Source organism: Haemaphysalis longicornis, unplaced genomic scaffold, assembly GCF_048455015.1.
Source record: "Haemaphysalis longicornis isolate Haplotype H1 unplaced genomic scaffold, Haemaphysalis longicornis Haplotype H1 scaffold_13, whole genome shotgun sequence".
In the NCBI taxonomy this organism is placed as follows: domain Eukaryota; kingdom Metazoa; phylum Arthropoda; class Arachnida; order Ixodida; family Ixodidae; genus Haemaphysalis; species Haemaphysalis longicornis.
The window spans coordinates 22,481,726-22,505,646 of NW_027526233.1; the positions used below are offsets into that span (position 1 = coordinate 22,481,726).

The 23,921-nt window shown below is 44.7% G+C and overlaps 1 pseudogene; it reads right to left on the bottom strand.

The window, feature by feature from the left end:
• Nucleotides 1–22,128: 22,128 nt before the first annotated feature.
• LOC144164019 (uncharacterized) lies at nucleotides 22,129–23,340 on the bottom strand (annotated as a pseudogene).
• Nucleotides 23,341–23,921: the final 581 nt, after the last annotated feature.

Consider the following 23,921-nt stretch of genomic DNA (forward strand, 5'->3'; position numbering starts at 1 on the left):
TTGTATCAGATTTATTTGCGTCTTTGCTGGAAAACAACAAGAATAAGAGGTTTTCAAGCACGAATTTGAAAAATGCTTATCTACGCCCTCCAGGCTACTAAGCAGAATTTACGATTTAATAATGACAGCATCCTGGGCATATTGCTACGCAATAAGTAAAAATAATTGCGAAAAAAGGGGGTCTTGACTTCTTCCGTGTCCTCCCTTTTTTGCGCCATTATTTTTAGTTACTATTTAGCGTCTTACCTGGAGAAGCGTGAACAGTTCCAGGCTATTAAATGGAAGCCTTGCAGGCGCCTCATCAAAAGTAAAAATTGGCCGCAGTCATCACCGTCGGCGTCCACGTACAAAGAAATAAATCCGAAGTGCAAGGCAGGAAAATGAAAATGACGGAAACACATTTGGCTGCGTCTGGAGTTTGAACCCCTGTGGTCAGACCAGCAACCTAATGCCATAATACCTGTGCTGACCCGGCACAGTGCCATTATGGACCAGCATCAGCCGGATGCGTGCTCCGTGAGTGTTGATTTTGGCCGCACGTGTAAAACTGGTCATAAGGAGAGCTCGGAGTGCGGGAAGCTGCTGCATGAATTCCGCCCCATCGCGACTCTAGGAGCTGTTTCAGTAAAAACATGAAAGGGCGGCCAAAAAAGAGATGGAAACCCGAAACAGCCACGGAAAAGTGTGATAACAGCTGTCTTTGACATTTTATTTTCAAATGGTCTGCTTCTGGTGTTGTTTCAAACTGCAACGCCTACATTCTCTGTGTACTGATATCCTTTCCTTCCATGGCGATTTTTGTTTGTTTATTTGTGTTTGCTTGTTTCTTCATGCTTCCCACCCTACAAATCATGTGTTGATTTATGTCACTTGATGACTGTATTTCTTATGTACTTACGTTTTAAGATAATAGCTCAGATAATGCTATAGAAGATAATGTGACGTTCTGTGTATTACTGCTTTTTTTGATCTTGCCTTTTTTTCATTAGGTACCTTGTTTGCTATTGTAAGCCAGTTAAACTGTGCGACGCGCTCGTGTCTTTCTTCTTGCTCTCACCTGTATGTACACAACTGCAATAGCCCATAAAAGGGCTGCAGTTTGTGTAAATAACAAAATAAATATTGCTGTTTCTTTCGCTACCTGAATTGAACGATTGGCCTCTGTGCCTGTCTGTCTATCTGTCTGTCTATTCATCCCAAAATATATGCCATATCTACCTGTCTGTCTATCCTTGCCAAAATTTAAAAAAACTTCTTGAAGGCGATGTTCATGTAGGCAAAATATTTCAAAACTACAAAGTCTTAACGCAGCAATATTCACATTTATATATATTTTTTATTTTTCTATCTATTAATTTTTTATTTTTATTTATTTATTTATTTATTTATTTATTTGTTTGTTTATTTATTTATTTATAAAAAAGCCTAGAGGCTCCTGTAGGGGCATAGCTTAATGGCAGGCAAAAAACAGTGAGGCGCCAGGTGCGATACCCGGCCGCGGCAGCCGGTTTGCTAGTAGAGGCGAAAAGCAAAAATGCCCGTGTGTACGATATTTCTGAGCACGTTAAAGATGACCCGGTAGTCAAAATTAATCTGGAGCCCTCTACTACGCTGCGCTTCATCGCCTGCGTTGCGTGGGCGCGTTAAACCGTAAAATCAATCAATCAATCAAGGCAAAAAACAGTAAAAGCGATACAAGCGCAACTAAACATACTATGTACTGGATGTATATTACAAAGTATTTAGAACACCAGGCATGAAAAAGCAAGGGCACAGTATATTTTCAAGCTGTGACTATAGAAGCGAACACAGTCACGTGTTCAGCTCATTCGAGGCAAAAGAAAAACCAAGCAACGGTTTCCATTCTTTCAGTTGCTTTTATGTAAGAGAAAAAGCAAAATCGCCCCAGGCGGGAAAAACCATTGTATAAAACTAGTGTTATACTCACGAAAAAACGTTTATGTTACAGCGCATGTTATGCAATATGAAGGAATAGCCCTAAGCTGGCGACATCTGAAATACAAACAGTGGTGCGGGTAAAGGTGACCCAGCAGAGATAATGACATTACAGCTACTATTTAGCTCTAGCACCCTTGCCTTGTAACAAACCGTGGTACGGAGGTGGTTGTTCTACTGGAAGCGCTTGTGTTAACAAAGCGGCTCGTACAGGAACTGTGGCAGTGCACGCCAGAATCGCCGAGCCAGCGTTATAACGTCTCCGAGGTAGAACGCTGTCGTGAAATGCTGCGCCACCGCTTGCTTTTGCCACCGGATTTTACATAGATATGTGGCCGTAGAAGACGGCGTAAACGGGTGCTATGGAGCCAAAAATTCTAGGTAGAGACGGCGTTTACAGTTCAGTGGCGACAAATTCATACCACAGCATTCACAGCTTCGCTTTGCATGCAGTCCGCCTGGCAACTGCTAGTCTAAAGTGTAGTGATAACACCAATCAATATCCTCAATCGAGATCAGAACTTATATTAGTGGAGGCATTCTTGTCTAGCGTTATGCCTGCATGTACTCGTTAAAAATTACAAGAAAGACTTCAATTCATGAGCAGTAGCTCAATGAAGGCCATTTTGTGTTGCTTGGGGTGCGAAGCGTGGGTTTAATTTTGGCGGGAAAGTTTACGCTCCATGCGCAAGTTTTATCCGTGTCCCAAGAGACACTGGCAGCCACATTGGGAAGCGCTCCAACACTACAAAGGATAGTCTTGGAGCTGAATCATTGTTGAGTTTAACGCGCCGACCCAACGAAGGCAATGAGGCACGCCGTAGCGGAGGGCTCTGGGTTAATTTTGACCAGTTCGGGATCTTTAGCGTGCGCCGAAATCTCATACACCCTGTCGTTCTTGGTTTTCCCTCCACCAGAAAGGCGCCCGGCGATCCGGAGAATCGAACCCGCGACCTTGCACTAACAAGCGCAACGCCTTAGCCACTGATGCACCGCAGCGGGTTAGTATTGGGGCGCTTGTGGGAAGTGCCTTATTAGATTTTGCACTAATGCGGTTAATTTGATTCGGCGCAGGGAGCTGCTCACAAAAATGGCGAATGCAGGTCTGTAGGCTGGTGCTTTCAGCGCACTTCCTATCGGCGGCGGTGATCGGTGAACACACAGTCACCTAAGCTACAGACACAGCGGCGCAGTCTACTGGTGAGGACATTACGACTGCATTTACAAGGACCGCATGTATTGCACTCGAGTTTCTTTTTATTGTTGTGCATTTTGTCGTGATGTTTGGTTGTGTTTATGGTCCCGCAGAACCGCAGCCGTTTCATCTCCCTCAGGCGTAGTGAGGTGTGGACTGGTAAGCATATATTATAAGGGTGGTATTAGAGGTGGTCAAAATGCACTTCAAACAAACAATGTCATGCGTAATTCTTATCAAAAAGTTATTCAATTTTATTTGGTAGAAAAGCGATTACACATACTTAACAGGGCTTGAGAGATACCATAACTGTACCTGAACCGTCTGTGAGTCTTCTTGGCTACATAAAGAGCTATCTTCATATTCCTCCAGCAGGAACGTTTTCTTAGGCCCCCAAACAGCCACTCACGAAGAAAGCAAGCTCTTCGTTGTCTTTCCATAAACTTCCAAACCGCATCACGGGAAGGCTGGTTTATTCAGTAGAGACCGAGGAGATGGGAAGTCGGCGTTTGGCACGAGATCTTTCGCCGATCTCTAATTTTTCGCCCGCACCCATGGCAATCCAGCTCAAAAAGTGTAAAAAAAATCTTTTGAAAGCACCCACGAAACAGTCCAAACAGTCGCGCCAAGACCGAACTCCCATTGGACTAATAGATTTGGCTCATTTAGAACCGTGCCCCATTAGGATTTTGATTTCACCTATTTTGTGGCACCCAGTTTCGCAGGGCAATGGTGCCGCGTTTTTCTTGCAACAGCAGTTTTATTTGACGAATTCCTGGCGAGTGCCTTTGACTCAGTTTGAAAACAAAGAATAAATTGTTTTATAAATACGCGTTTTTTTATTTACGTGGGAGGTATTAGCATACAACGCACCTGTTGTGACCGCGGTTCGACGCTAATTGTGTATATTCTGGTTTGTAAACTGTGCACATTTTGGGTAATGTGAATTATTATTAAAAAATGATTGGTTGCTTCACGCATGTATGTTGCGACATTGCTTGTAGGCGTAAAGCACATTATGCGTCCCCGAAACACCGTACAAACCGCGGAAGAAACCGTTATCCCCAAGCAATTCCAATCAACTGCGATGGCACAATTGGCTCTACCGCCTGGCCATGGTTATTGCGAGTCACCGCAAGATCGATGGCCTTGACACCAGGATTAGCAATCAGCACACCAAATATCAGTGGAGCATACTGGTAATCCGTGAAAACATTCGTTTCGCCATGACTTCTGGTTACTGAGGTGCATCAATACCAACTTTCGGCATGATTTGTTCTTTCGGTGATTAATTTTCTGAGGCGCTGCACAGATTATTCCGCCGAAAGGTTTTTAGCACCCGTTCACTTATTATGAAAGAAGAGCAATCGAATTTATATGAGGGGCTCAAGTTCATCGATGTAACTTTTCAGCGGCTACTTTGTCTGTTTGTTTTTTATAAAAAAAACTACTACACTGTGCTACACTTTTCCTAAAGCCTCAAACGATGGCCACAGAGCGCAGCCTGTGTCTGTCACATTATTAAAGCTTATTTTGAGATGATTTATGTTATTTTACTAGAAAAATTACGTCTGTTTTTACGATCGCTTATAGAACAAACTACAAATTTTTGGTCCGGTTTGTAATGTCTTTCTATTAGAAGGATATCAAGCAATACACGCATATTCTTATCTCGACATTATGAACGTGTTACAACTAAAATCTTCACATTTGGGGTGAGTATTCGAGCCCACATCTAAGGAGACGAAGATTGGGGCGAGCAGATGCACGTACAGGCTCGGTGTGCTTTGACCAAGTTGGTTGTCTGATGAGAGTTACGTCCAGATACTTAAAGCTGTAATTGGTAAATTATTTATACTGATTTGGTAATCAATGCGCACTTTTGTTCGTAACGAGCACGAATACTATTTCTCCGAAATCAGGTTCCTGCACAATTTATTGCCTCAGTTCAAAATAGCGCTTAAACATACTTAAAATTTGAACACGTGTATTTTAATTTTCGTTATAATCAAATCAATCGTCGGGAAACAATCTTGTGCTGACGCTCTCATCATGGAATTCGTAAGAGCATTGATTTAAAATAAGAAAAGCAACGTCCCCAGAATGCTGCCTTGCGGACACCTGAGGTTAAGCTATGACAGCCATTGTAGTGTCCATCTATGCATCGTCGAATGGATGGCGCCGATTCAAATAGGACCCTATCGTTATAAGTAGGTTCTAAGGGAAGTTTAATCGTTTGAATTTTCTTATCAAATTAGGATGACAGATACGCTGAAATGCTTTACTAAAGTCCAGGAATGTTGCATTTGGCCACATATATACAGGGTGTCCCAGCTATCATGCACCACGATTTAAAAAAAAGAGTAAAGGCGTAACTCGAAGGAAACCAGGTGCATAATGTTTGCACTACTGTGAAGAAGCGGGCAGTATTTTTTTCTTTAATGGGGCTTAATTACCTATTTGTAATTAATTATCTAACTCGAGAAATACTGTCCTAATCACTAAAGTGTCAATGAGGCACTTGTAGGTAACCACGAGGTGCATCTAATTGCGGCATTTTCAGCAATGAACTAATCGCGTACACTTTTATTCTGACTGATGAAGGAAACCCGCGAAATATGAAAAACACCACGTGGCTGCGCCTCCGCGTGCACCGTAAAGCAACGCCCTCAAACTGCTAGCCTCTGAGTTAGCCAGTGAAATAGACAAAAGAAAGAAAGAAGAAATCGCGACCGAGTTTGTTCTTTATCTGCACACGCGTTCCGCGAATCTTGCTGCTGCTGCTCCCTCCATGCATGCTATTATCAAGGTGATGCGCTGTCTCTTCGGGCGGGTAACACGCGAAGCAGTTGCTTTCAATCTGCTTTGTTTGGGGACGCTGCTTTACAATGCGCGCGTAGGCGTCGTCACGTGGTATTTTTCATATTTCGCGGGTTTCCTTTATCAGTCAGAATAAATGAGTACGCAATTATTTCGTCGCTGAAAATAGCGCAGTTAGATGCCTCTCGTGGTTACCTACAAGTGCCTCATTGACACTTTAGTGATTAGGACAGTATTTCGCGAGTTAGATAATTAATTACAATTAATTAATTAAGTCTCATTAACGAAAAAAATACTCTCCGCTTCTTCACAGTACTGCAAACATTATGCACTAGGTTTTCTTCGAGTTACGCAATTTCTCTTTTTTTAAGTCTTGGTGCATGATAGCTGGGAAACCCTGTAGAGACTTGACGCGAGTGAATCCATGGCAGGGACAAGTTGGGCGGTGGGCGGAAAGCCTTTTAAAAGTTGCGTTAAAACTATGTTAAAATATATTATCTTTGAGATCCTTAATTTGCGGTACACATCTTGAACTGCTTGCCAGATGTGCATTAGAGCGATATCAGCTGGTAAGTTTGTATTTTTGACCAGCAACTTGATCCAAATACAGTGATGGCTCCAGCCATTAGCTAGTCTAATGGTAAATCATCCCGCGGGAATGTCAAGCAGAGGTGATAACATGAAAGGTGTAAGTAATTCGGCATAATGGGGAAGAATCGCAATGGGAACGCCTCAAGCGCCCTTTGACTGTTTGCGCTTTATACGTAACAGCATGTATATGAATATTTTTATAAGTACCGAAGACAGAGCTCAGTCTTCCGTATTATTATGGTACGTGTCCCATTGGCATTTTCTGAAAATACGGAATGAAAAGGACGGGTATATTGAGATGGATAATTCCTCTTTTTTGTGAAAAATTTACATGTGTGTCCGAGCAATAACTTTACGTTTTGGGATTTGATAAATTAAGATTATGCTAAAACTTTGTAGGGTCAGTCTATCGGAAAATTGTCACCGTGAGAGAAGAGTAGCATTGTTTACTGGCCGGTATTTTGTCAGTTTATGTTCGTGGCAAGGCTTGCAAGTGCATATGGTTAATACTTATTGTTTTGCATGTCGCTTTAGTTGGCGTGTTAGAGCTATTTTATCGCCGTTATCTACGTATTTCTACGGTGTACAATTTTCGCTCTGTTTAGGGTAAAGGTGACTGCCTAGAAAACTGAGTTTCATTACAATTCGTCCCAGAGGCTGTTATCATCGTTCTTAGTAGAATAATCCAATGACCATTCAAGATAATCGAGTAGAGACACATAATTAGCTCTGTAAATATTCTTCACCCAACTTTTTTGAAAACTCGAGGATAGAAATTGCCCAACTTACAACGAAAATTAACTAACTTATTATTGGAGGTCCCTAATTTAAACGTGACTCGTACTGCTTATATTGATTGGCGGTGAACTAGAAGACCAAGTGCAGTGAACGAACTTGACGAAACTAGTGTTCACAAATTTACAGCTTAGCAAGGGTTGGACGCAACCCTTGCTAAGTTGCTAACGAGACGCAACAGCGCTCGTCCTGTGTACCTCAGCTATAGTCCGTGTTTTTGTTGCGCTGTTTAGTAATGTTGGACGCAACAATTATCTCGATGATAATTTGGGCTAATGGAGAGGGAGATAATAGCGTTCAGTTAGGTTTGGGTTTTCATGACTAGAAAACAATATAAAATTCGACAAAACCTAACGGACATTCAATAAAATAGCGTACCGCTTTCTTGAAGCACCAGCTTAGCAAAATATAGATTTCTCGCTTTAAAGGGACAGACAACCGATTTTTGTCCAGTATATATTCTCTATTCCAAATGAAAGGGCATCATTTAAAGTACCTTGACGAGAAACGGTTTTGCTGATAACGCCCTAGAACGTTTTAAATAGGAATTTTCAGATGTACGAGCCGTATGCGTCCCTCCCAAAAATAATGCTGGCAACCATGACATAGAGTAGCCCTACAACATACTTTTGTCTGTATGCGAAATGAAAAACGATATTTAAAAACTTGACCCCAGCTAAAAAGTTTGAATCGCAGGCTTGCCTGTTCCTTTATGTGTTTTTTTTTAATGCAAGGGTCTATTTCGCATAAAAACGAATAGACGGTAGGTAGAATCTGGCTTCACGTTGTGGAAGTGGGAAGTTCGATTCTCCCCGGGCGCGACGTTTTTTTTAAGCTGCCGTTCGCGTATTTGAAAACTGAAATCACATATTTTGGCAGAACAAACGCCCATGAGTCAGGCAGAATCGTCAAAACTCATTGCCTGGGTCTCTTTACTGAACGCTGCCGTTGATTCTGGGCATAGAGGCTCAGTTAGCCACACTGAGAGCAACGCAGAGCCGGTGGGTGGTGTGTCTTTAAAATTTTCCAAATGGTGTTTTAAAATACCTATACAATTTAATCTTTTACAAATACAAGTGTCAAAAGGTTTTCAATAAGTAAATAAACGTTTCGGCAGCTACAGTAGCTGCTAGGTTTGCAGGTCACGTGACAGGGACACATATTGTAGTGTCAAGTTTCGACATTACGAACCGCCCCCCTTTCTATTTCAGAAAGTTCGCTGCATAATAAAATTATTTTCGCCAATTTGTTTAGAAATTGCTTTTGGTTACCGGGCTATATAAAACGCTGGCTTTCATACGTGCTAGAGAAGATATACGCTACGAAAATCGGTTGTCCGTCCCTTTAAGAGTAGAGACACCAGATAGCTTTAGCAGCCCGTTTATAGTGGTACGCCCCGCTCCAATTGCAGGCGCGAGCGCCATTTCGCACGTGTGTCGTGCTTCAGCGTGAACGCCGTGGCCGGTGCGGTGCCCTAGCCGCGTGCAGGACACGCTCAGTAGACCGTCACCGCAGCTTACACTTTTGCATGGTATTTCAAGATGGTTGCCACTAGCAAGTCGAGCGTGGTACTCACTACTTCGTTTGCTCAAACCGAAAAAATATCAACCGAACCACGAGCTCACTTTTAAGCAGCACCCAGAAGTCTTCTCTTGGCTATCCGAAAGATGAACGCTTCTTTTAAAGTATTTAGGGCCATTATATTTATTCAGCGATGGATTATATAAAAGGTGAATTTACGCAATAAAAATGGTGCTTTTTTGCTTTACTGAAGTAAGGAAAACACGAATTCCTCTATTTCCGTTTGGATGGAGTTTTATTTTCCACAAATACATGGCATGGACAATACACTGGAATAATTTCCCGCACAGGGAGATACGGTTAGCGGTTAGCTAAAAGCCTTTGTGCTGCTGACGCGCCGATTTTGTTACCTGGCCGTCGTGAACGGTGCCGACCGTCAAAAACGGTCTATTAAAACTTCCTATTATCACTGACCTGCATAAAGAACAACAATGAATTTGTCATGATGCGACTACCGGCCGGACCGCGACCGCGTGCTTGGGCCCTATTGTGGAATTCCTCAGTTCACCGTGAATTCGCCATGTTTCTTGCCTAAGCCAAACGTATGCCATCAGTGACGTGGGCATGTATAGCTTTGACGACATGCAGTGTAATTCAATGCTTAGCTTGTAAAGATAACGACTAAGCTATCAAGGACTGCGCATAAAATATAAGAAAACATTTTAAATGTCTTATACAAATTAGGACGGCAGATGAGACTGGCAAAAGGAAGTTTTTAAAGTTAAAACTGGCGTCCACTACAGAACGCGGTAACATATCGTTGATCCAAAAGCTACAAACACGACCGGAAGGCGTGTGTTAGGCTACTTAACATCACACAGCCCTTTTTGCCTTTTCTACAACCTCTATCAATCGATTTTGGTAACACAATTGAGCTCTCTGCTTCACTGCGAGTTTGTTTGGTTGCGTTATCACCTTCCCGCCGTCGCCGCCGATACGGTATAGTCTGCTGCCGTCAAAAAGCATGGCCCCAGAAAAATACGGCCGTTCCCGTCGGTTGTATGACATAGCAAGGACATCGAAACGCTACGGTCAATAACGGCAGACCGTATTAATGGTTCAGATTGACTCGTTCGTCAAACCAGAACTGACTCTTCAGAGCAATAAAGAGAACAGTAAGTTTTGTTCGTTATTTTTCATTCAAATTCCAGCATATGATCCAATAGCTGTCGAAGAGAAATGTGAATAAATGCCAAGCGTTGCGTTGTGTGTCATCGAGTTTCGTACTAAAAACCAAAGGGTACGCTGGCGCTGCAGTCGTTCAATCACCATGGAACTGATTGTGTGACGTGGAACGTGGACTCGTTACTTTCGAACTTGCCTTAACTTGAGTCTTGGCAGTTGTTATGTGCACTTGGCTTCAGATTTTTTTTCCGCCATCAGTTTCGGTTTTGGCGTCGAAAGCGTTTACGGCTAGTTCCGGAGCAGAGTTGAAAGCGCCCGATTCCCAGTGGCTGCTATTACCAATTACTCCTCGAGTGGAACGAAGTGGATGCAGAAAGCAGTACCATCACTGTGTAGCCACCACTCTAGAAGTAGTCATGTTCTACGGCATTTCTGTAAACGAACGCGAACTAGAGTTTCCGCAAAAGGTATACCGTACGAGCACACTGTTCCATCCCAGTGTCGTTCATGACGATGCTTGTGAGAACAACACGAGCACGGTCGCGGCTAAGAAGTAAACCTTGAAAAGAAGTAAACATATGAGTACAGCCGTTTAATTTTTCTTCAGGTAGCAATATTGCGGGAGCTTCGTCCTACGGATGGCTCAGCACCTTATCAAAGAAGACAGCGGCGAAAGAAGCGATTGTTCTTCGCATGCACAGAACAATACCGCCAACGGAATCGTAAATGTGTTAGGCTGCCCTTTTCCGCCCGCGACTATGCAAACTTGTGGAATAAAGTACAGCCGCTCCACTTCAGCCGCACGCCATCGCCGACTTGCACGCACAAAAAAGCTTTCCCAGCCCAATCTGCCTAATTGGTGGCTTTACTCAGCTCAGCCGCGTATTGACTTTACAAATATTTTCCCGACTGATGGAAGAATTCTTGTAAACCTCGATACAAAATAGGATTAAGTGGAATTTTTTTGCGCGAATTATAACTTATACACCAATAAACATTGCTTTTACCTTTTGCATTTAAAAACAAAAGTACTTTGAGTCAAGTCAACATTGCGACTGGGTTGTGACGACGTTCGAAAATCACGTATCCTTCCGGCACGGCCGCCTCCAGGAGGGTTGAAGCTGCCATTAGGAGGCTCGATTAGACACTAGAACCATTGTGCCTCTAGCGTTTGTTATTATGAAACTCTATGTTCTTTGAAATTAGCAAGATTTTACTATTTTTTGCGTTGCTGTTATGCAAGCCAATAAATGGTACCCTGTTGGCAAACATGAAAACAAGTTAGGGGACGTTCTTTTTACCTCCGTCATGGCTGATTTCGCAACAGTCAAAACGGGGATTTCTTTCGCTAGAACACAGTTTGAAACCGCTTCATTCGAAATTTCGTCTGCACTCGTTTCACGGGGATTTCACGGCGCCGAATGTCGACGATACCTTTTTCCTTGTTTCACGGCGACGGTTGCTGACCCTATATGCAAGCTTTTCCGTAACATCACGTGTCATTTACGCAGGCAGAAGTAGCCGATGTGTGAGCTAAATGTTCCCGCCAACTGATCATAATACATCAGGCGCCCTCAGCCAGTCACTGAGATGCTGTGACCTAGTAGCCATATTGCTGCTTAATAGCAAAGACCGGACGACGTGTCATGCCTGCATTATTTCGTCATTTCATCTAGTGTGTGTGTGCCGGTCAAGAATTATGCCGTTTCACCGGATAGAAATAAGGTAAACTGTATAACTAGGGCTATGGAGAAATGACGACCGCGCACACAGTCGCTTTTGTAAGCAGGAAGCACCTGACCAAAGCTGCAAGCCAATGACACAAATTTAAGGTGAATTTATGAAGTTCAGAATACAGCTCCTTCTGCTCAATTGCAGCGATATTCTAGTCAATGATAGCCTGGTTGCTCATTTATTATCATAGGGTGGCTGCTCTTGTGCGCAGTCTTGGTGGGTGCTTCGCGAGCGAATGACAGCAGTTTCTTCTTTTTCCGTTGTCGAGGGCAGCTATCGCTGCTTCGGGGATAAGAAACTGCATAAAAAATAACGGTGGATTTTCAAGATATCGACGCGCGGCCAGACGACAGGGCCATTTTCATGGTTAAAAGAAGAACAGGATTCGCGGTTTTTTCCATCTGTAAGTAACTAAGTAAGTGGAATACCCAGGCCTAATAAAAATAATACTCGACTGTACTATTCCGCATAAGTTGCTACTCTGTCTGTAAAATATACAAAGTACCGCACTGTAACTGCTAATAATTCAAACTTTGAAGCCCTCTCTAATATTTCACTGTGACCGTAAAGAAAAATTGTTAAGCGCCGAAGTACCCTTCATCGGTAGGTTGCATTACTTCATAAATTTCGGAGATTTACAGCTTACTGCGCTTTAATGCCATGCGGACTGTGGGCATGTGATGCGTTAGTTAGTGCCTAAACCGGCTGGGAGGAATGCGCTAAGGCGTTTGGTCAACGTCGCATTACAGCTTGTTTCAGCATCGGTTTCTGTCCCAGTCTGACCTCATACGCATTTAGTAACTGCGTTTACGGCTGACATGTTTCGCCCTCGGATGCGCCTTCAGTAAAAGTCCCGCGTTACTCACCGTCGTAGTAACGACTGCGCCCCCCGCACTGTCATTTATTGGGTATGTAAGCAGCGACAGGTTCAACGGGGCTTTAAAGGGACACTGAAGTTATTTGTAAACTTCTCGGGACTACGAGCGCAAACTGTAGTCCGGAGTCCCTAGGTCCTGTTTCGATGAATCGTGGCTTGTTTACGCGAATTTATTTACTAGAAAAATCAATTCAAAAATGCTGTCCTCCCCTCTGCACCCTCGCCCATTTTCTGTGGAGTTTTCGTTTGACGTCTGGAGGAGAGAAGCTGGCAATTGGCTGTGCTCCTGCACGGCTTAAAGGCCTTCCGACAGAGTCAAGTCGGCCCAGAGGTTCGTCCGGGTGCCGCCGACGGGTCGTCGCAATTCCTTCAATCAGTTGAAACGAAGCCAGGGCACGTTTGTGAATGGAAGAATGTGCCTTTCTTTACTTTGTTAGTTTGTACACTGTTTCAAGTTCGAAGTCAAGGTCGCTTCACTCTAGCGCTGCACAAGCGCACATGCGACGCTTTACTGGTACGCCAGTAGGAAAATATAAGGCCACTTCAAGGCGGGAGAAGAGTCAGCAATGTCAATATAGGTACTAACGAAATAAAAGTAACTGAAAATTTTACCGTACCGCGTAAACCTAGGGTGCAGGAAGCACTTTTTTCGCTCGACGAACAAGCACAGCGGCCAGCAGCACAACTACGCATCTGCGAACGCTTTTCCGTCTAAGAAATGCAATTGTTAGACGTGAGATACTGTGGAAACGTGGGGGACGCTTACTGCACCAGCGCAATACAACAAAGAGTCACCTAAGCTGCTTGAAATGCTAAAACGTAATTAAAGTGTAAAATGGTTTTACATTATATACTTATATTGTCAAGTTCAGCAGCGCCCGCCCGTGGCCGAGTGGTCTGGGGCGCTAGGTATGTAATTGCGACTGTTTTGCATGTCACCAGTTCGAATCTTTGGGGGTACATTCCTTTTTATATACGTTGACTTTTTCGTTTTCGGCCAACGTTTTCTATACTGAGTTCACCTTTTCTGGGCGGCAACGCTCGCTCCTTCACGAACTAGTTCACAGAACGCGCGCAGGCTGACACTGGCGCGCAAGCGAGTTCTCGTTGGCGTGGTGTTGCCATAAGCACCCACGGCTTGCGGGCAGTTGGCACAGGCCAGAATCAACAGACGCTTCGTTTGGTGCGAACACGTTTTTTACGATACAGAAATGAGTGAGGAAAGCTCCGAATATGAGGGAAAGGCTCATGGCATTTGAGCGCCTGCGGGGCCTCGGAGGGCGTTCAACCACTGCGTAGGACACCGCTAGTGATTGCTGCGATTCCAAGCCGTCCTGGGAGGCTTATTTTATGAATGTTAGAGCCGACAACATGGCAGAAGTGCTGTACGACGATTACTAAGGTATCGAGAATACCCATCCAACGATTCCGTCGGAAGTCAAGCATCTTGTTTTACAGAACCGAAACCGAAACTTGTTTGAATGCTAACCAATCACGGTGTGTCTACTCCTGTCGTCAAAGCGTTTAGTTGGTGCGGCCGCCGCAAACCGCGCATGGTAGATTTTCTTCTTTCGCGTTTGTAAAATAATTACCGACTTGTCAACCGTATAAACGATGAGAAGTGTGCTAATTTGTGCCAGTCTACGCAGTGCAAGCAAAAACTGGACCTTGACAAATTCACTTCAGTGTCCCTTTAAGGAGAACGTTGAAAACTTACGAGAGCTGTCACGTTTGCCCAAGAATTCGTTCCCGACCCACGAAGGCGGTGGGTCACCCAACACGCTCTTTATCGTGACGGGGGTGTCCTGTGAGGCTGCGTTTCCCCGTGCCAGCAGGACGCATTACTTTTCATCTCCATTTCTCGTTTATTTTCTTAAGGCAACGACGGCAGGTTGCCGTCGTTGCCTTTTTCTTGGCGACGCACAGGAGATACCTGTGCGGTCGTGATTACGCCGTGGTGGCTGTAGTAACAATCAGCGTAAGTGCAAAGTGCCCATGCAAGAAATGTGTAAAGCGCACTCCGACAAAAGAAGAGCATGTGTGTGCGGAGTCTATTCGTTGCACAAATTTCCTGTGTCCCTTGAGCGCCCCCGTGAATGGGTCGTCGCACTGAATTGGACATTCTTCGAACCTAGCAAATGTTCCAGAATAACTACGGTTGCTTGCTGCTTTTGGGAGCGCTATTTATTCACCCTTGTGCTGAATCCTTATCGCACGTTTGTGTTGACTGGAGGTATGTTCGGTCCAACTTATGGACGGGAAGCCGACTGAAATCAACTGGACGCCTATGCTGCAGCTCGGGTACGCAAAAAACTTCAGCCGAAAGGGGATTTCGGGCGTCGCGGTGGCGGAGCACCCCGGTCGTGTTTGGAAATTGCTGGTCGCGGTTCCCACCTGGCGCTGAAACGCAAAAGTTTTTTAAGCAAGCAAACGGCCCTGAAATCTTGGTGTATCTAAAACGTTGACCCTGTTTGGTGTTATGAGGCGGCAAATATTGTTACACATTTTATTTTAATGAGCATGTGTAGTGTACGACTTGCACTGCCAAAACTAGTTTTTCAGGGGCCTGTTTAACAACAAACTCAGGATGAGGTGTGAGAGCTCGTATTAAATGACAACATGTTCGCACACCGACAGGAGCATGCCATGCTTGGAAATTTGCACCACCGCGCGCGCGATCGGAGGCATTCTCTGCTTGCGCCAACCAACTGACTTCAGAGCGTACGCAGTAGGCACATTTGCCGATACTACCGGGGGTCCTCCGCCACCGCGACGCCCCTAATACGCTTTTGGCTCAAGTTTTAGGGACGAAGCTCCGCTTGCTCGGGGCAAGTCCCTCGTCGCGCCGTCGCACTAATTCTCGAGGCGACCGCTAGAGGCGCAGCTCGAGGCCATAGGTGGGAGAAGTGATTCTAGTGGGAGACATGAATGCCCACATTGAGGGCGTGGACGGATGCACAGACCGCAACGGCAAACTCGTACTAGATATGTGTGAAGAACATAATCTCATTGTAGTCAACAGAGAGAATAAATGTGAGCGATAAAAACTTGGGAACGAGGAGACAAGCAGTCCAGTGTAGACTACAGCCTCCTTTCAGAAGGTGTGTATCAAAGGTTGACTCTAATGAGAAATAGATGAAATAGGTGCCCACAGAATAGGAAGTGACCATAAACGGATAACATTGACTTTTTGAAAAATGGAAGGTCAAAACCAGAAAACGGTGGTGCACGACTTGAAATTAAACGATCAGCAAGTGGGTAATATTGCCAAAAGCCTGGAGATAGAAATCGAAAGACAACCCGCGAAAGATTGGGAATACAGCGAACTGACTGGTTTCATTCAAGTAAAGACAAGAAAGACGGAAGAACGCAACTACTGGAAAGGAAAAAGAAAACCTAAAAGTTGGTGGAATAAGGAAGTCAAGGAAGCTATAACACAAAGGCAGCAAGCATCGAGAGAGAACACGGAGGCCAAGGAAGTGGGAATGCAAACAGGAAATAACTTTGAAGTGGAATTGCTACCGCCCTAAGAAGCTGGAAGTACAAAAACTTGTACAGCAAAAACTTAAACGAGAAATGGAGCGATGGGTCTCGAATACACGGGCAAAGGATAAAGGTGCGCCGAGAAAGTTTTGGAATCATGTAAAGAAAGTAAGGAAAAAGACCGAAGAAGTACAACGTCATGTCATAAACGGCGAAGGCCAGGTACTAAAAGGGGAAGAAGCGGTATTTCACTTACGCTCAATGATACAAGAGAAGTTAAGAAGAACGAAGAGAGGGCTACAGAATTCAGGAAGTGGGGCAAGCGAAGTTGGTACAGATAGAGAGCTAAAGTTGGAGAATTGAAACTGTCTAAAAAGCCGAAGAAAGTGTTTCAGCTAATAGGGCAACAGGTTCGCATAAAATTCCTATATGGCTGGTCAACCTACTGGGTCCAAAATGGAAGGCACAACTGATTCGAGCAATCGGAAAAGTGATAAAAACTAAGCAAGTACCGGACAACTGGCGTTAGAGAAGGGTAAAGATGATATATAAAAAGTAAAGGAGACAAAGCTGACGCCACCTCGTGCAGGCCTATTACAGTTATCTCAGTGGCATACAGGCTGGCAATGCAAGCCATAAAAGTGGAACTACAGGCGTGGATAGAGGGCGTGGATGGACAGGCGTGGATGGACAGCATACTGGGAGAACTACAAAATGGTATCAGACGAGACAGACGCTTAGAAGAAAATTTATTTGTCCTACCCCAATTCATAGAAATGCCAATGGCTCAGGAGCGACCACTATGAATAGCATTTCTCAATATAAAGGGAGCCTACGACACCGTAGATAGAGAACGTCTATGGAGCATACTTGAGCGGGAGAGGCCAGCACTTTATGCAGCTGTTGCAGGGAATTTACAATGACAGCGAGGTTCAAATTACCTGGGAGGACCAAACGTGCACGGAACCGGTAGTCCCAAATAGAGGTTTAAAGGAGGGTTGTCCTCTGTCGCCATTGCTATTCATGCTGTACATGGCTAGACGGGAAAGAAATCTTGAAGGCAGTAAAATAGGTTTCAATCTATGTTATAGCCGCAAAGGACAGAAGTGGAACAACATATCCCCAGACAGATATATCAAATGACATAGTACTACTATCGGATAGAAAACAGTGTCTGCAACAGCTCAGCGATTTTTGCGGGGAGGAAGCTACTCAACTGGGGTTAGCATTTAGTACAGCAAAGTCGGGGGTCTAGTCTTTAATCACGACGCCCGTAACGAATTGGTACTCATTCAAAAAGCAGCAATACCGTGGGTAACGAAATACAAATATCTGGGCATATGGCTAAACGATCGTCAGGCGTATCTAAAAACTCACGAGGAGCATTTATGAATGAAAGGCAGAAGAAACGCCTCTATCATGAAGCACAGAGCACTGTGGGGATTGACAGATATGAAGTAGTGACAGGAATCTGGAAGGGAGTAATGGTACCAGCACTAACCTTTTCAAACGCAGTAGTGTGTGTCAAATTAGAGATTCAATCAGGGCTAGAAGTAAATCACAGGGCCGTAGGTCGATTGGAAATTTAAACACACAGTAAAACAACAACTGAGGCAGTGCAGGGAGACATGGGATGGGCATCCTTCTAAGTGAGAGAAGCACAGAGCAAAATGTGTTTTGAAGAACGACTTAGAAATAAGGATGACTAGAGATGGGCGGATAAAGGGTTACTGTATCTTTAAATGAAAAGCATGGACACACAGTGGAGGAAAAGAACCATAAGGCTCAGGACAAAGTATATGAAACCTGGAAGTGCAGGGGAAACGACCAAGGCAATAAAAAATGAAGTGAAAGAAACAGAGACAATGACCTGAGAAAAGAGGATGGATGCGCAGAAGTCATTAGATATCTACAAAATCGGGAAGCAGGAGATCGCAAGGGAAAACTTATTCGATAATACCAAAGGGATTGCATTGCTTTTTGAAGCCCGGGCGGGTTGCTTGCGGACAAAAACGCTAATCCGCGAGTCGGTACAGGAAGAAGTATGCCCAGGCTGCGGAAATGAGCCAGAAACCATGCGACATATTGTAACGAAGTACAAAAGTATCCGTCCAGTCCTAAGTGATGGGAACATCCAGCTTCCGGAAGCCCTTGGCTTTAAGGTTAGCGGAAAAGTGGATTGGACAGCAGTAGAGAAGGTTAGAATGTTGGTGAGAAAAGAGCAGAGAACAATCTGAGAAGACATGCGAGCAATGAAGTCAGACTAACACAAAAATTTCGTAAAAGTATTTTCTTTTTATTTTGACATTACTTTTTATTTATTTTGTTTGTAATTTTTAGCGAGGTGATTGTACAGTTGCGTTGCGACTAAGGCCGCTGTTCAACGCCACCCCGTTACAAAGGACAAGCCACTAAGCATCATCATCATCAGGTCACCCGCTAGATGGCGTGCCGCAGCTCAAGGCGGCACTCCACCGAAAGCGCCGAAAGCGGTCGCGCCGAAAGCGGCCGAAAGCGGTCGCTGACATTGCCGGCGCCACCGCACGTTTCAAGCGCTACTTCTTCGTTCGCTCCTTCGGCCACAGCTGTAGGGTCGGGCTTCGAGTACGTGATCGTTTTGGGTATGTCCCTCATGAAGGCCGTGTCTTGACAGACCACCCGTTTCGAAATCCTGCCGCGTGAATGCATTGGTGGTAGTGGTGGTGCGGAACGACATAGACTTCTCGGAAACGTTGTGCCACATGACTTTCAGGGCCTTGTAGAGCACATCCAACCCCGTGGCATCGATATGTAAATGAATACATCTTGTGTGTATATAAGTGTATATGTATAATTGCATCGAAATGTAAGTAATAAACATCGTGTATATAAGTGTATGTACAATCACCCCTATAACAACGTTTCCAGTTTGTACATGATGCGTGGGCGAATATTTCACGGTTTTACTGATAAGCATTGGTGCTTCGCCTTACTGATGATCATTCACATCGTGGAAATGGCGCCACTTTTTTCGCGTACCCGAGCTGCAGCATAGGCGTCCGGTTGATTACAGTCGGCTTCCCGTCCATGAGTTGGACCGAACATACCTCCAGTCAACAGAAACGTGCGATAGGAATTCAGCATGCGGGTGAATAAAGGGTGAATAAATAAAAGCAGAGTGCGACCATACTCATTCTGGCCAATTTGCTAGGTTCGAAGTGTCTCAAATTTAGCGCGACGACCCATTCACGCCGGCACTCGAAGGAAGCAGGAAATTTGTGCAACGAATAGGCTCCGCACACACATGCTTTTCTTTTGTCGGGGTGCACGCCACACGTTTCTTGCATGAGCACTTAGCGCTTACGCTGACTGTTACTAAAGCGAACAACGGCGTAATCACGCCCGGACGGATAGCTTCTGTACGTCGCCAAGTAAAAGACGATGCGGCAACCTGCCCATAATTCAGAAAATAAACATCAATTGGTGAGGAAAAGTCGGGCGTCCGGCTTGAATGGCGAAACGCAGCCTCACAGGCAAAGCCCATCAGGACAAAGGGCGTGTTGGGTGATCCACCGCCTTAGCGGGTTGGGAACAGAATTTACGAGCAAACCTGACAGCTCTCGTTTTTATACGTTCTCCCTAAATCGGTTTTAAACTCGTCACCGAATTCAGTACAGTTACAGATTTTTGATGCAGCTTGGGCGGCTGATATCCACGCACGGAACGAAGCCACAGCTTGGGAATGCGGCGTCGTCTGCTCGCGTCGGAGTCCCCGAAAAAAAACCCGCAGATGGCGCCTCGATCGTTAGAAAACGGCGGCGCCCGTGCAAGATGAAAATTTTGTGAGTTGCGTGGAGAGGAAGGATGGCGCGTTGGGGAACCAAGGCGGTCCGGCCGGTCGTTGTCCGCTCCCCGCGCGTAGGTGGCGTTTCCACCACTGTTTCGTGTGCCTCAACGTCGTTTAGCTCCCCGCGTGTACGGGACGCCTTTACCAGCGTTGTGGGTGCTTCAAGGTCGGCTTGGGCTGGTGCCCGCGAAGGACGGCGGGATTATAACCGACGGCGGCGACGGTGGCAACGACCGAACGTCACAGCATGGTTACGCTGGGTCCAGAAATCATTCCCGTCAAAAGTATTAATTTTACGCGAGGCTTTAAGCACAAGAAGTTCTTATGTTTTGGTCTCTTTTCCTTAAACAGGAATGAGCACTTTACCTGAAGAGCTTAGAAAAGCTTTTGGTGAAGTCTCATTTGCGTGTTTTGTCAGAATTTATCAGTATCATGTACTCAAACGATACTTTATCAACTGATCCTGACGCGGGCGTCCGGCTTGAACGGCTATCATCACCCCATCAACATGTTCAAGGCGTATAAACGCAAGAAGTTAGTAGGTATTGAAACTCAATGTGACGGGTTCTTTTAATTTTTGACACAAGATGGGCCACGGAGAACAAATACCTTATGCTGAAGACACATATTGACAGTGAAGTTGGTTAGGAAATTATAATTTTTCACGTCCGCACTTAAAAAGACCAAGAAATTGCAGAGCCCGCGCACATGAGCGCCGGCTTCGTGGCGACGCCCAGGCAATCAATAAAACTAAGAAACTGTAGAGTGGTCTTGGGTGTGGTCCTCACGGCTGCAGCCAACGTCCTCTGCGCACGTTTGTGAAGTCAAGCATACCCACGTAGGGAGATTGGCGAACATTGGCCGCCCAAAAAAAGAAACTCCAGTGTTTTCCGCAGTCGTAGCAATACTTGCTCAGAACGAGAAATACACGTCATAGTGTCGCCCCTCTAAGGCGATGTCCAATGATTACCTCTTGAACAAGGAAAGGAAGCTAAGACGTGCTGCGACAGTGATAGGGTAACGGTCGTTGCGGCAGCGAAGAAGAAGCAAACAGCTGCAATCGTAACTTAAATTTTCCTAATGTTCTTCAAGGCTGTGCACAGCTTCGCTGCCTTTAAATCTTGTGCGTTATTGTGACCTTCCTTCATTTTTTGCGGGCAAACAAGAAGTAATTACTAGAACTTCCGAATAGCCTAGCCGTTATAAAAAGCAGCGGAATAAACCAGATCACCCCATTTTTTGAAGGGCATCTTTGTCCTAAAAACCTGAATTCTCCTACAACCTGAAGCCGTTGCAGTAAAGCCAATACAAGTTAGACTGCTGCTCAAGGCCTCCGCAGCCCACCTTGACGCCATCGGGGCAAGATCTGCCTGGAAGCTGGCTTCACTAAACTGACGGTGTTCGTTTTGTTATTGCGCTGCCCTTTTGCACTTAGCTTTTTTTATACACAGATTTATACCTAGAAGGAAACCTGCTGACAATTACAAGTTTTGTGGTTAGTACATACCGCGAATTTCTGTTAGCAACAGGTGTAAAAGTTACGCTCCCCAAAAAAGCCTAGTTTTTGAAGGCACTGGAGGGTTTATTTTGCATGCTTAATAAAGGCGCCAGAACCGTTTTGTTCAAAGACGATTGCACGTGTTATTATTTAAAAGGCCTCTACAAACACACAAACAAACAAACAGGGAAATAAAGCCATTCAACGAGGCCTTACCCGAAGTTTCTCATAAAATATTTCTCATGAAAGAACAAAGTAAAGCAAACAGGACCTTCAATGTAAAAGCTTTTGAAATTTTGTTCACTTATTTCCAGCACACGTAGTTGAACACACACAGAAATTTTCTAACATGATTTCGTTCAATACGCAAACGATTCCTGGTATAATATTCCCCATAACAGCTTGAGTGCCACAAGTATGGTAACCTTGACAGCAAAAGGGAACTGTTGACAATAAATAGTATAATTTTGGAGGTAAAGTCTTTAAGAACATTTATGAAGTGAGCTTGTCCAAGGTGTTAAACATGGGAACTCAGATGTTGAGGAGTACTCAATTTTATCAAAAGCATATTTCATACCAGTTGAAGGCCTAGATAACACGCTGGGTTTGTAAAAACAAAGGACACATTGTCAGTCTTGTACAAGTAATTACGCTTGGAGTGTCTTCAGTTTCCCTTTAACTGTTTTGGCTTCAGACGGAATGTTGTTTTCTCGTTTGCAAAGGTTGTTAAGCAGTGTTTTAGCTGCTCAACGAAGTATAATATAACCCACTACTAGATGTGGTAAATGGCCATTGCCGCAAACATCAAAATCTTCATTCCACTGAAGAAACAGAGTCGTCATTGGTACAACAAATTCATTCTGCTTCACACAGGCATAAAATTTCGCTGCATTGCTTTACTTGTCACTTTCTCGAGAACGATATTCATCATCAGTGCGGAATTTACGACGACAGCTTGGGGAACTTCAGTCCACCTCTTGTAATTCTTGCTATGAGCTCGTCTGCTTGAATTGTGTGTCTTAGTCTCAACAACTACGTTTTCTGTACAGAATGCACAAGTGAGCTGCTTGAGTGCAGCGTGTTCACAATAACCAGCCACGTCAGTCGTAGTTGCAAGTGCGTGCTGTTTAGCAGCAATGCCTTCTTGTGTATCTACAATCTGAAATTGTTTTAAAGCATCACGAAACTTATCAGTAGAGGGACATGGGGAAACGTCGTCACTCTCTGGCATCTCATGGACCTTCTGCAGCCTCAATTTGTGCTCTGCTTCGTAGATAGGCCGTATGGAGATATGGTACTGTGCGCCACTTCACTGTCGGTACCTAACAATCCTGTCTTCTAGGAAGTCCGACTGCAGTTTTACCTGTTACACTTACTTGAATCCAAGCTCATTAAGGCAGTAGCTTGCCTCCTCAATGCGAGCAAGAGATGTGTGACGCAGTGCGTAGTCGGTCTCATTAGTTGAATGACCAGTGTCATGCTTGAGGCTTTTCGAGTAGTCCAGCCGACTGACAACTTTGTCCACAAACTCGACTTGAGGGCAACAAATTGTATTTATGGGCTCCTGAAGCTCGTCTAGAAGGCGCCTCCATTTATCTTGCGTCTCGATATTCACTATGCACGACCACATCAGCACAATGATGATAAAATTGGACGAGCTTTTGGCATGCCGCAGATCTACTACTTCTGAATGGTTGAGAGCCGCAACCGCGAAAGTGCTGAACACAGAGAACAGTCTTTATATTTTGTCACTATATATTCGAACGTTTCTGTTCCTTCAAAGACAATGTTGGCGTAAATTGCACAAGCTCATTTCTCTCTTCCTCGTGAAGCTGTACCAGTGTTTTGAATAAAGCTGTTAGCACAAATGGTTAGCACAAGAGGGAAAAGAATACATTTTCCTCTGTTACGCGGGTTCAACCATTTGTTTCTTATACATTGAAGAACATGAACAGAATCCAAAATAAAAAGCAGTATTGTTTGGTCTGATGGATGCCTGTAGACTTTAGCAACCTTAGGTGGCTCGGAAAAAAAATGACATCGCCTTCCCGTTGATGGAGTTGTTGTCTGTTGTCTGAAGCAACCACGATTAATTGAAATCCTGTAGCACCCAGTCCATTAATTAGCTGACGAAGCGGTTTTGCGTGTATTTGTGCCACTGAAAGGATGTGCACTGCGTCTTTGGCGACAGGAGCGAAACAAAGCCGGTCATGTTTGATAGTCGGAGAAGGGCGCGTTCCTTTCGCTAGCCTGAACTGCTTCTCTTACTTGGTTTGTGCTTGCGCTGAGCTGCACTGGACCCACCCTAAAACCACGTAGCAAACGCATTTTGGCGGAAGAACAGAAGGCCGAGAAAATCGGATCCGCCCCGCGCCGCTTTTAGAAGGCGGAGCTTTAAAAGAAGGCTGGGGCCAGGCCGGATTTATAAAGGAATAGATGG